General features: G+C 43.4%; 1 protein-coding gene across 1 annotated transcript in view; it reads left to right on the forward strand.

The window, feature by feature from the left end:
* The window catches only part of LOC137623252 (coiled-coil domain-containing protein 134-like), a 62,549-nt gene that overhangs the window by 28,218 nt on the left and 21,261 nt on the right, over positions 1 to 13,070 (forward strand). The gene's annotated exons all lie outside the window — the stretch shown is intronic.

The raw sequence follows: 13,070 nt of genomic DNA on the forward strand, positions 1-13,070 counted from the left end.
TTTAATTTAAAATGCTCTTTGATTCTACAACTTTATGAAGAAAGTACAGTACTGTAAGTCTTAAATAATTTTTGAGGTAATGTAGTGTAATTCTTCTGGCCACTGCACATGTATGGGTACTATGCCAGAGGCACTGACATTACCTGTGAATGTTGTTTGTCTGGTAGTGTTACTTGGCCAGAATTCATTTGAATTCATTATAATTGGTTATAACATATAGTATATCAGAACAGTAGACTTATATTTCAGACTGATATCAGTAATCTGGGTACAACAATTTTCTGACTTCTAGCTGTAAACTGTAGAAATTAAGAAATTGTAAATTCTAATTGTTCCATCACTAAATACAAACCCTTTTGCTCTTTATTAGCGAATATACTTTTAGCAAAGCTGGAAGACTAGCCATGAGACTTTTAGCAAGGTATAATTACCCACCACTAGTTAGCGGAGGTTGGGGTAGGGGTTAGTACCAGCTACCCTGCTCACACTCACACCTGTGTTTTTATCATCACTTGCTTTTGGCTCAAAGGAGTGAGGATGTTCTGTTCTTTTTCCCATGTTAACAAACTAGCAATATGACTTTTCTCGTTCGGGAGTCATCCTGCATGCAATCTTTTTGCTTGTAGGACTTTCCTGGCATTGAGTGTCAGGAGTAACCATCCTCCCAGTGGGTGAGATTGCTTGGCGGCGAAGAGGTGGTCTAAGATATTCTTCTCCTTCGGGATTTTTCCTGGAAGGCGAAGAAATCCTGACTTCCTTCGCCATCGGCAATCCCTCCTCTTTGACTCTGCTCATTTGTTCTCTTTCTAAGGACGGTCGAGTAAGAGCGATGGCTGCTCTAGAGGTAATGCACTGATAGAGTGCGCGACCCTTGGACAATTCACAGGTGCGAACATCATCGCTTTCCTCAGGAAGCTGTGGTGCGGAGTCTCTCCCGTTGCTGCTTTTGGCAACTCCTGCCTTCCTTCTTTCCTTGGCGGTTTTGGGTCTCCATGTAAGAAGTGGTTTGTCAAGGGTTTACAATTAAGGATTAATTAAGGATTAACCTTGGTTATCCTTTACGAGAATCTGGAGGTAATGCACCAACAGTTTCTCATGTCCTTAGTAGTAGCCCTCGTCAGCATTTCTGTCTTGTTCCTCCTTATGCTGGAGTAGGAGGGTGACCCGGTAAATGCTTGAACGAAGCAGTTTCAATGTCGAAGGAAGCTCTCAATGCCTACCCACAACTGGAGCTCAGCTCATTTACGGGAAGCACAAATCGCTGCCCGGAGGTCCACCTCCAGGTGCTGGACAAATTGCCCTTCTGAAAGAAAGTTAATCTCCACCAAGTGTGGGGTAACTTCCCCTTCTGAGGGAGAGCCTACCCTCTACCAGTCAATGTCCAGCAATCTTCCTGTTTGCAGGGGGAATTACCGACAGTGGCATGGGGGTTGGTCGTCTTTCCCGACTGCAGGAGAGACTGGTTTCCCACTTTACCCTTATGGTACAAAACGAGTCTTGTTAGCAGCTTGCCGCAGGACCACTTGCGGTCTCTTGTCTTCCATCGACGAGTCTTGTAGGCTTTACCTTTCAAAGGGGGCCGGCCGGCTATTGCCGTTTTTTAATGACACGACTTTGACATTAATACCACTTAATAAGGTGACATAGGACATATCTAAAAAGCATAGGATTTTTGCCTCTGACCTTCAGTTTTGTGACGCCAGGGCAATTTATCCTGAAAACAAGTGTTTTTCAAATTCTACCTCCTCCCTTGATAATTATTATTAATATGTGGGATTACTACCCTATAAAATGGATTTTGAGCAAAGTGAAAAATCTATTTTTGGGTGAGATAGCCGTGTCGTCCTGATGGAAGGTTCCTTTAGGTAGCTTTCTGAGGGATATTTGCTACAGTGATACTCCCAGAGAATTAACCGTAGGTCTCCAAAATTCTAACTCCTGGCGCGAGTATCCTTAACCCTTTTACCCCCAAAGGACGTACTGGTACGTTTCACAAAAGCCATCCCTTTACCCCCATGGACGTACCGGTACGTCCTTGTAAAAAAATGCTATAAAAATTGGTTTTTCATATTTTTTGGCTGTTAGAGCAATTTAAAGAAAATATACTGCAAAATGTGCTGGGAAAAAAATAACCCCTTGGGGGTTAAGGGTTGGAAATTTCCAAATATCCCGGGGGTAAAAGGGTTAATATATCTTTAAGGATATCGCATAATATCAGGGGATGTATTTTTTGATACGACATATAGCAATCTTCACCCCGAAAAGATTTAACTCTTTGGGGGGAAGAGTGGCGAACGAAAGGGGAGCCGTTATCAAGATACCTGGTAGACCCCCTCCCTGTACTACTACGGCCCATCATTCCTAGTTGCATTTAAGCAGGAATAGCCACAAATAGAGTAGTTTCGGGTGGGGTCATTTTAAGAAAGAAGGGTGGGTCCATCAGGATGACATGGCTATCTCACCCAAAAGTAGATTTTTCACTTCGTATATAATAGATAAACGTGACTAAAATATAAAGGGAATCCAAGTAATAATGAATAACGTTGGCTCCGGAGCTCAACTATAAAACTCGACCGAATGGTAATGAATAAAAGCTACTCCCGGAGATCCCGTAACGGAAGTCTTTAAACATATATATATATATATATACAGTATATATATATATCTATATGAGGTCCGTGAGGTGCGTGACAGAGGGGGGGGTCTTAAAAGGGTCCGTGACGTGTGGGACCAAGACGGAGAAGCCCGTACACAACTTAATATTAAATAACATAACAAGGTACCACGGAACGAGTCGAAACTCCCCGCCGATCGTCGGCCAAACGAGCGATGGAAAGAAACGACTACGACCGGGTAGAGTAGTGGGGAAACGTAATGTACGTTAATGAATAATAATAGAATGCCTCAGAACAACGGGAACCGCCCGTGCAAAGCGGATGCCCCCGGGAGGAGTACATAGGCGCTTATAAGATATCGGCGGGAGGAGGCTAGGAGTAGGTTGGCTCCGAGACGATATCAGGTATACCAACCTGCCAGACCCACGAGTGATATGATCACGTGGAAAGATTAAAACACTATAAAAAACATAACACATGGTAAATAAGAGAGGAAGGCATGCTGGATGATAATAATGATAATAAAATTAGCTATAAATCAATCGTAAAACAAATGAGGGCGCGAACAAGAGACAGGAAAGAACAAGCCTGACGGCGCTAGGAGTAGACAGGGCTACCAACAGAACACAGGGTCAGTGAAGTGCTAACAAAATGAAAACTAAATTGTAATAACTGACTCATGAAAGCCCTTCGAACTAATGCAATCATACGAATGACGTTAAAATAGTAAGCGAGTCCGTGGCGTGCGAACGTAAATAAGCTAAGATATGATATGTGGAAAAGAACGCCGATGGCGATCAGGCATGCCAACCTCCAATATACGCACATGAATATGAAATAACTGTTATCATAAAACAGGACAATATAAAATTGATACGGTGTGTGAACCGTGGAGATCCATAAAGTTCACAACGAGAAACAATCAGTATGGAGGACTAATTGAAAATCGTTAGAACGAACAAGAGAGAGAGAGGAAGGAACCTGTCCCGAGGGAGACCCAGCAAGGTCGTGAATAAAAAACTGAATAATAAAAACAAAAATGGACAAGGCCCCTCCAAAATCTCAAAACTCATAGCTCTGGTACTTAACTTAGATGTAGTGACAGTGGAGTCGGACATCTTGAGGTAAATCCAGAGAAAAACCAGTGAAATTCACAGACAACACAAAATATTGTTAACAAACTGCGTGCTATTTTAGGAGTGACGTCACTGGCTTGGGTTGGTTAGTAGTAGTACGAGGTTGAACGGCGCCTCGCTGTTCGGGGATTTTGACAGGAGACATCTAAATGGTGCGAGGCCTCTGGTTGTGATTTATCGCGCCCCAGTATTATATCGACACCTTATACAGGTGAGCGAGCTGGGTTCAACCTGGCATTCCCATGCAATTTTTTCTCTGGTAATATATAGCAGTTATATACCTTAGAAATGGTGCTATAGGAGCATTTCACTGGGCGACACGGGTCTCTCGCCCAGAAATAGATTTTTCCTTCGTCAAAATCCCTTTTTTGGGCTCGGCCATGTCGTCCTGATGGAAGCTTACCAGAGAATTAACTTGAAAGTAACTATACCTGTGGGTTTGTATAAGTGCCTTTACTTTGAATGAGTTCCTTATATGGTCTCCTAGACCCTTATGTATGACATTACCATCATTTGTCATATCCACTAAGCCTGGAACTAGCTTAGGGCTTCCTGCCCCCTGCAGGGAAATTGTCGACTTCGACTACAAGGATTCAAAGTTTGTATTTCCCTAAGGACATAAGGGAAACTTCTTGAGATTACCTAGTTGTACTTTGGAAATCATTACCATCAAGATATATATGTAAGGAAAAATAGAAAAACTTTGGAATCTTTTATTGTAATACCGAGGATAAAAGAAGACGCAGATACATTTTTTCTTTTTTATTTTCATAAGCAAAATGAAATAATAATAATGTATCATGAGAAAGAATCTAGCCTTGCATATGTAAACATCATGGTTATATATATATATTTTTGACCTGTATGGGAAGAATATACATATGTTAATTCATTTGTTAAAATGCCACTCGGTAAATGTGAAGCTAATTTTGCTTAGTTTCACTTAGATGTTGGATATGCTTCAACACTGTATTCAAATGTTCACACGGCACTGGTGTTATTGGTTAGATTCTGCACCTGTATAGAACAGTCCATTAATCACCTTAGTGATTTTCACTAGAAGGTATTACACTCGAAGGTGTTAACACCTATTCACCCGATACATTGTTGAGTCCTAAAACGGTCCACTGTTCATCGGATCACTAGACGACAGGTTTTATGACACTACCTGCCGCCACCAGAAAATGTTTTATCTCGTGCTCTTGCTTTGCATAATGTTTATAGAAGACTCTGGATGATTTCCACCCTGTATATGAGCGGAGCCTCTCAAAGTCCATGTGTTGAAATAAGTTCACCGAAGAAGCAACTTTTTTTGGATCGTGACCTGCGGGTGTGCTGTCAGGATCCACTCTGCGACTAAAGTAGGGGAGTTTCGCCCTCAGTTGTTTTAGAGATAAATTTGATCCTGAGGTTTCGCCTCGGAAGAGCTGTCCCTCCTTGAAATCTGAAGTTCTTTGAAGATAGACCTTAAGACACTCTATTGGGCATAGAGAGACATCTTCCTTCAGAGGGCAGATTCTCCAAGGACCCCACCTTTTGGTGGGAAGCTCGTTTTTGGCGAGAAAGGTAGGATTAGGGAAAAGATTCAGTTCTCCTGTTTCCATGAACTGGACATTTCCTTCATTTCTGGATAAGGCTACTATTTCACTAAATCTAGCCCCTGAGGCTATAGCAAGCAGAAATATAACTTTCTGTGTTAGATCCTTTTAGGGTGCAATCCTCATTGTTCATATTCGAAGCGTAGTGCAAGACTTTGTCCAATGACTATGATATGGGCTTTGGAGGGGTTGCTGGTTTGAGTCTAGCGCATTCTTTTGGTATCTTATTGAAGATTTCACTTGAAAGGTTCACCTGATAGGCGTAAAGAAGAGGTCTAGTCAAAGCCGACTTACACGCAGTTATTGTGGTGGAAACAAGGCCTTGTTCTTGTAGGTGGATGAAGAAGGAGAGACAGAAATCTGTTGATATTTCTGTCGGTTTCCTTGCTTTCACAAAGGAAAGCCACTTCTTCTAAGACGATTTATATTGTCTCCTAGTTGAACTTGACTTGTATTCTTCTATGAAATCGATTTTGTCTTTTGAGATCCCAAACCTTTTCTTGGCTGCTAGGGCGAGAAAATCATGAGATGTAGGTTGTTGGTTCTCAAGGAGGAAGCGTAGACAGTCGACTTCTGAATCAGTTGGGATAAGACTGGGTTTGGCAGAGGAAACCGCTTCAGTTTCAATTCTAGAATGAGAGGGAACTAATTGCTTCTGGGCCATTTGGGGGCCACTACTGCCGCTGTTCCTCTGAAGGATCTTAGCTTGTTGAGGACTGTCAGCAGGAGATTGGTTGGTGGGAACAGGTAGATTCGATTCCATCTGTTCCAGTCGAGAGATGGCGTCTGTCGCTTCTGCTTGAGGGTCCTCGTAAGGGGCTACATAACGAGGTTTCTTGTTGTCGCTCGTTGCGAAGAGGTCGATCTGCAGTTCTGGGACTTTTTCCAAGATGAAGGAGAATGAGTCTGCATTTAGGGACCGTTCTGTCTCTATCAGCTTTTGACTGGATAGAGCATCCGCCATCACACTGTGGAACCCTTGCAGGTGAACTGCTGATAAGTGCCATCTTCTCTTCCTTGCCAGGTAGAAGATGGGTAACATCACGTGATTGATATGAGGTGATCTTGAGCCTTGTCGGTTTAGACATCTTACTATCACCTCGTTGTCCAAGGCCAGTCTGATGTGGACTGACCTGTGAGGGGATAGTTTCTTCAACTTTAGGAAGACTGCCATAGCCTCCAAGATATTGATGTGAAAAATTTTGAACTGGTGCAACCAATTCCCCTGCACTTTCCTTTCTTGCGAATGGCCTACCCATCCTTCCAGGGATGTGTATTACCACTGATGGTTGAGGTGGTTGTAAGGGAATTGTTCGCGCTAGGTTCTTGGCTGATGACCACGGCCTTAGTAGCGTGCGCAATCGGGTCGGTGTCAACCTTTGTTGATCTCTTCGAGCGTTTAATGCGTATTTTCTCCAGACTCCTGATGCATCCTTCAACTGTGCTTTTAGCACTGGGTCTGTCACTGCTGCAAACTGGAGAGAACCCAATACTCTTTTCTGTTGGCGTTTTGAAACCCTCTTGTGTTTCATTAGTCTCTTAACATATCCCGCTGTCTCTCTCCTCTTCTTCAGTGGAATGGAGAGATGGTGTGACTGCAAGTTCCGATGGATTCCTAAATATTGAAACTTCTGAGCTAGAGAAAGGCGAGACTTTTTGTGGTTGATCTTGAAGCCTAGGTATTCCAGGAACTGGATCACATTTCCGGCTGCTTGTAGACAAGTCGTCTTGGATGCTGCCCACACCAGCCAATCGTCCAGGTATGCTACTACCGGAATTCCTTCTGAGCGTAGTTGTTGGATGGTTTTATCCACAAGTTTTGTGAATATCTTTGGGGCTATGTTTAGCCCAAAGGGCATGGCTGTGAAGACATACTTTGTTTTCTGTATCCTGAATCCTAGGTAGGAGGAGGAGGGGCATCTGACTGGTAGGTGCCAGTATGCATCTGCCAGGTCTATTGAGACTGGACGCCCCTTTTGGTAAAAGGGTCCTTATGTGTTGTAAGGTAAGCATCCGGAACTTGTTCTCGATGAACTTGTTTAGTGGAGACAAGTCTAGAATGACTCTAAGTTTATGCGAGTCTTTCTTTGGGAACACAAAACAGCCTTCCCTGGAATTTGATGGAGTTCACTTTTCTTATTACCTTTTTGTTCAAGAGTTCTGAGGTATATTCTTCCAACAAGGGGGTGGAGTGTTGGAAAAATTCTGGAAAAAGGGGGTGGAATTTTGTTCCATTTCCAACCGAGTCCATTCTTGATTAGGCTGTGGGCCCAGGGATTGAAGGACCGATCCCGAAAGTGGAAGTCTCCCTTATACCTGGAGCCTCTCATTGCTGAGAGGTTCCTGAGGACTTGTTTCCGTGACCGCGTCCTCCTCTACCCCTTGAGGGGTTTCTTGAGGAGCCTCTCTTTGAGCCTCTACCTTTGTAAGGTCGAAAGGTAGTTGTGTGCCTCTCAAAACCTGGGTTGAACACAGGTGATTGAGCTACTAGCTGCTGAGGGACCATCTGGAAGGTGGTTTGCGGCCGAGTTACCATTTGAGGCACTGTGGCCATGGTCACGGTCGGAAGTTGTGCAGGTCTACGTGGTTTCTTTGTCTTCCTGTTCTTAGGTTGGGGACCACCGTCTGAGGATGATTTCCTCTTGGAAGACATGTCCCATTTTTGGAGAAGGTTCCTATTCTCCGTAGCGGCTTTGGCAATAACCTCCTGAACCACATCTTGTGCAAAGAGGTCTTTGCCCCAGATGCATGAAGTGATCAGCTTCCTGGGTTTGTGTTTGACCGTTGCAGCGGCAAACACATGCTCTCTACAGGCCCTCCTGGACCTGACGAAGGCATACAAATCCATTCTGATGAGACAAAGAAGTGGCTAGTCTCTCTTTTGTCTCCTGTTCCCTTCTCAAAAGATGCCCCGGCAGCTTTGGAAGGTTCTCATTGAACTGCTGACCTGCTATCTCTGGATCCAACTTAGAGACGGAGAAGGTTAGATGAACTTCATTCCACTTCTCGCAGGTAGGCATGGCTAGAGATAATGGTTTACATTCCTTTAGGACTGGGCACGGTTTGCACTCATCGACTGCTCTCATGACACAGTCTAGGGCTTTCACTGAAAAGGGGAAAGCTTTGGAGGAAGGAGCAATGAAGGTTGGATGCCTCATGCTCAATGCTGATACTTTATAGTTGGTATATCCAACTCCTTTTAGGGTCTTGGATAGGATAGCCTGTGCTTTGTCATGCTCGAAGACAATGACTTCCTTCGGTACTGTCTCTTCACGGGATGCTGGTTCATTCCGCAGTCTTACGTAACATTCTGGACATGCTGAAAAGCTGGGCCAGAATTGGCGATCTTCAAGGGGTTTGGCTCCCAACTTCTCAGAGATATAGAGCTTCCCATTCATCATGGGCATGTGCTCCGTATACCTCCAGTGGTTGGTTTCGGAGCAGTGAGGTAGGTCAGATACTCTAAGGGGCTTAGCAAAGCCTCTGGAAGCGCCAGAGCGTTTCCCTTCCCTTACCTTTCACTTCGTCTCTTTGAGATCTTGCTTTATCTCCTGCTGTTCCTTCCGGAACACTGCCACCATCTGCTGAATCGACTCTGGGAGCGCTTCGCTCCTGCTGACCTGCACATCTGGTTGGGGAGTTGGGGCTGAAGAGGTTGACGGCGCAGGTTGATATGCCGTCACGGTGAAGTGAGGGTCCTCAGTTACTGTTGAAACGGATCCATCTTCCTCCGTAGGTGGTTGAACCACATCTTCAAGGTCTTCTTATAGAAGGTCCTTTTCGGTGTCGGTAGACACCTCCGACATCCGTTCTTGGTGGATGTCCATGCCTTCCAGTGCCATGTTAATGTCTGCGTCCGCTGTCAGTTGGATGAAGGGAGGCTTGACCTGTACCTCGGGCACAACCACACTGGATTGAGCCTTAGGGAACAGAAGGCACCTTAAAGATTCATTAGGTAGGTAATCCCAGAGAGTTCTTCTGGAACCCTCTTACCCACCTCCAAAGAGTTTCTCTTGCTGTATTCCTTGACTCCGTAGTGTCAGGGATCTCTTCTCCAAAGCCTTCGGTCATCAGGGCCGAGCAGATGGAGCAACCCTTAGGGTTCCAGTACCTCAGGGATCCAGATACGATGCAGTAGGGGGCATGAGACCTATACGTTGTATGCCCACAAAAGTTCTTACTCTTGTGGTTGCAGAACACGACTGCACACTTCACCATTGGCTCCTCCTGTAAGGAAAGAAAAGGTGAAATGAGTATTGAGTTATTTATATCATTGATATAAATGCATACTTATCAAGGAGTAATACTTACTATTATATTTAATAGCTTAGGATAGTAAACTAGAAAAGAAATAGGAAAGACACATATCTGTGTTTCCTCTCCCAGGCAATTGCTGTGACCTCCGTCAATATTAACATTTAATTTCCTTATAAGGGAAAATACAGAGTGGAATAACTCCCGTACGTAGAGCCGGAGTCAGTGAATGTTTACACTAACTCCTCCACCTGTTGAATATTAATACTGAACGGTGATTTATAAGTGTCCCAATAATCAAAGGATTCATCAGGGTGTTGAGGGAATACTTCATCTCAACATATTATACGGTCCCAACAATAGACTGTGAAAGGATACACAGAATATGTTAGAAATACTTGTACTACTGTATTGTTGTATACTGTAGTTTTCTACTACAGTACTGTATTGTTATATACTGTAGTTATACTGGCTATTGTATTGTTGTGTACTGTAGTTTTACCGGTATACTACCGGGGTTAGGCTAGTGCCTGGCGGCACCAACTGAGAGAGAGAGAGAGAAAGAATGGAAAGGAGGATTTCCTATTGCTGTATTATGGTTTAGCACAATAATTGGAAGTGTAGGAGGGCTACTGCTGCCTACTGTCTCCTTCCCAGAATGAGAGGTCTAATGGAAGGGGAGGAATACATCTGATTCTAGCTTCCATCCAGCCACAACTTTTGCCGCCGGCTGTACTGCCGGTTGTGAGGTTTGTGGATGGCAGTCTTAGAGAGGACTGAAGAATTCTCAACAGTATAATGGGTTTCCCACCAGCAGCCGTCAGGGCCGGCTCAATCTTTCCCCCCGGGTCATTCGCTTCCGGTGAAGGAAGGACATAAGATGGAGTTGGCCGAGGCGGCAACCTAACCGCCGCTGGTAGGGTCCCGGCCGGCAACTTAGGCAATCCGGCAAGCCGGGATGATTGTAGAATACTGGCCAAAAGAATGTTGTGACGGCTAGGCCGACACTAAAGGACAGAGGGGGGAGGGAAAAGGGTCTTATAGTTTGCAAGGGAGAAAGGTGGCAGCAGGCATGTCGTCTACTTTCGGCTGTAAACCCAGGAAGCATGGCTTCCTGTGCCGACGCCATCGTGGTCGGCAGAGGAATAAGAATCCCCTGTCGGTGACATTGTCGGCTATAAGACATGTCTTATAGTCTGCAAGGGAGAAAGGCGGCAGCAGGTATGCCACTTACTCTCGGTTGTAAATGAAGGAAGCATAGCTTCCCATGCCGACAACGTCGTGGGCGGCAGAGGAATCACGATTGCCCTGTCGGCGACATTGTCGGCTTAAGACAATACACCCTGAGTTACCGTCATACTTTGAAGCCGGGATACTCGGCGGCAAAGAAGATCGACGGTAAAACTATGACGAAAGATAGGGTTGCCGCATGGGATGGCGGTGCTCAGGGGGGCGAAAGGGTTTATCCTCTTTTCTCTAAAAGAGAAACGTATTGAATTATACCAATAAATTTTAGGGGATATATATCCCCAACTGAATTAATAGGAAACAATACAAGAGGTTAAACAATGGGATTTACATTACTAACCTATACAGAACGGGTTAGGCTAGCCTAACTCAGGTGGTGACCGCAGCTACGATTGATACCAGAAGCCCATCATTACAGATATGGGGAGGATGATTCCATATTTTCTTGGTCTCAGTCCTAATGGGCGGGTTCAGCTTACACCTGTGCCTCTATATCTGTTTTGGTGCTATCCTTCGGGTAGGGTATGGAGTGGACCTTCTGGGAAGTACATGTACTCTTATTGTGCGGATAGTGGAGAATGCAAATTTCCTTTCCAACGTATGATACTTTCTTAATATTCTCAAGCAGGTAAACCAACCAACAACAAAAACAAAATCAAACTAGACACGGCCTTCCGATATGGATCCTGCTGGTAACGAAACCCCCTCCCCTGGATATGCTGACTCCCTCTCGGCACTGTTGACGACCCCTTGTAATTCTGTTAGGGAAAATTCTGTTGCTGACTTAGGAATGAAAAAGGACTACTCCAATGTTCAGAAATTAAAAGTCATCATATTTGTGATTTGCCAATAAGTTGTCATTATGAAGCATTGTGGATGACTTTTAAAGCTTATGGTATGATTACTGAAATAAGTATGAATTTTAGGGAAGATAAAAAATGGGAAGCATTGATAATCATGAGGAGGCTTTTAAAGCTGGCCGTGAGGTATCAAGCATTAAATGGATAATAGCAAGATTATTGGAGCACAATGCAATACTGCTCTTAGAAACCTGGACATATATCGCCTTAGTAACTGGCATCAAAATGAGTCTATGGACCCGAAACGAAAATTAATATGTGAAAGAAAGCCTAAACGACCAATGTGGATTATAGCAACCTCAAAGAGAGAAGAATACAACTATTTTAAATTTAGAAAACTAATACAACAGAAAGTAGGCACTATAGAGCATGGAGACATTTCTAGATTTGGCAAGAAGTCCATTTTAATTCATGCCAAATGTAGAATACAGCCTATTATGCTAAATAATATTAAGATAGAAGAAAATTTAATGGTAGACATCAAGCCGCGTTTGTATTTCAGTTATGGTAGAGGGGTTATTTTTAATAGAGATCTTTATGAATTTAACAAAGAAGAAATATTACATTTGTGACCTAGAGAAATATGGAAGGTTCATAAGATTCCAAGAACCACTTTGATTATTTTGACATTTCAAGACCATGATGTACCCTCTCATGTATACATAAAAAATGAGAGGATTCCAGTTCGTTTCTACAAACAGAAACCATTACAGTGTTATAATTGCTATAAATTTGGACATTCATCAAGAATATGCAAAAATGAAAAGATCTGCGAAAATTGTTCGGATCCTGAGCATGGAATCTGCACTTCTATTTCAAAGTGCCCTAATTGTAGCCAAAATCATAAAGCTATAAATAAAAAAATGCCCTCAGTATGAAATAGAAGAAACTGCTGTTCAGACTTCAGATGCTGAGCATATCAGTGTAGGATATGCTAGGCAACTTCTAAGAAAAACTAGAAGTTATGCCAAGGCCTTACAATCTAAGGATGCAGGACATATAGAAAAAATTACACCACCTACACCTGGTAATGTAAGTCATTATATTGCTAAATTACCTCCCAAGGCTGTTAACATGCCTCTTACTTTAAATTCGGTGCCACTCGTCAAAAAGTCACCCCTTCTTTCCTTTAAATCTGTCACACCTCAGATGAAAAGCCCAAGGCTTTCATCTCGGGTAACATCATTGCCAGATTTTGGGGAGAAATCCCCTGCTATTTTTATTATTATTATTATTATTATTATTATTATTATTTGCTAAGCTACAACCCTGGTTGGAAAAGCAGAATGCTATAAACCCAGGAGCCCCAACAGGAAAAATAGCCTAGTGAGGAAAGGAAACAAGGAAAATTAAAATATT

The sequence above is a fragment of the Palaemon carinicauda genome, chromosome 30, assembly GCF_036898095.1.
Source record: "Palaemon carinicauda isolate YSFRI2023 chromosome 30, ASM3689809v2, whole genome shotgun sequence".
NCBI lineage: Eukaryota > Metazoa > Arthropoda > Malacostraca > Decapoda > Palaemonidae > Palaemon > Palaemon carinicauda.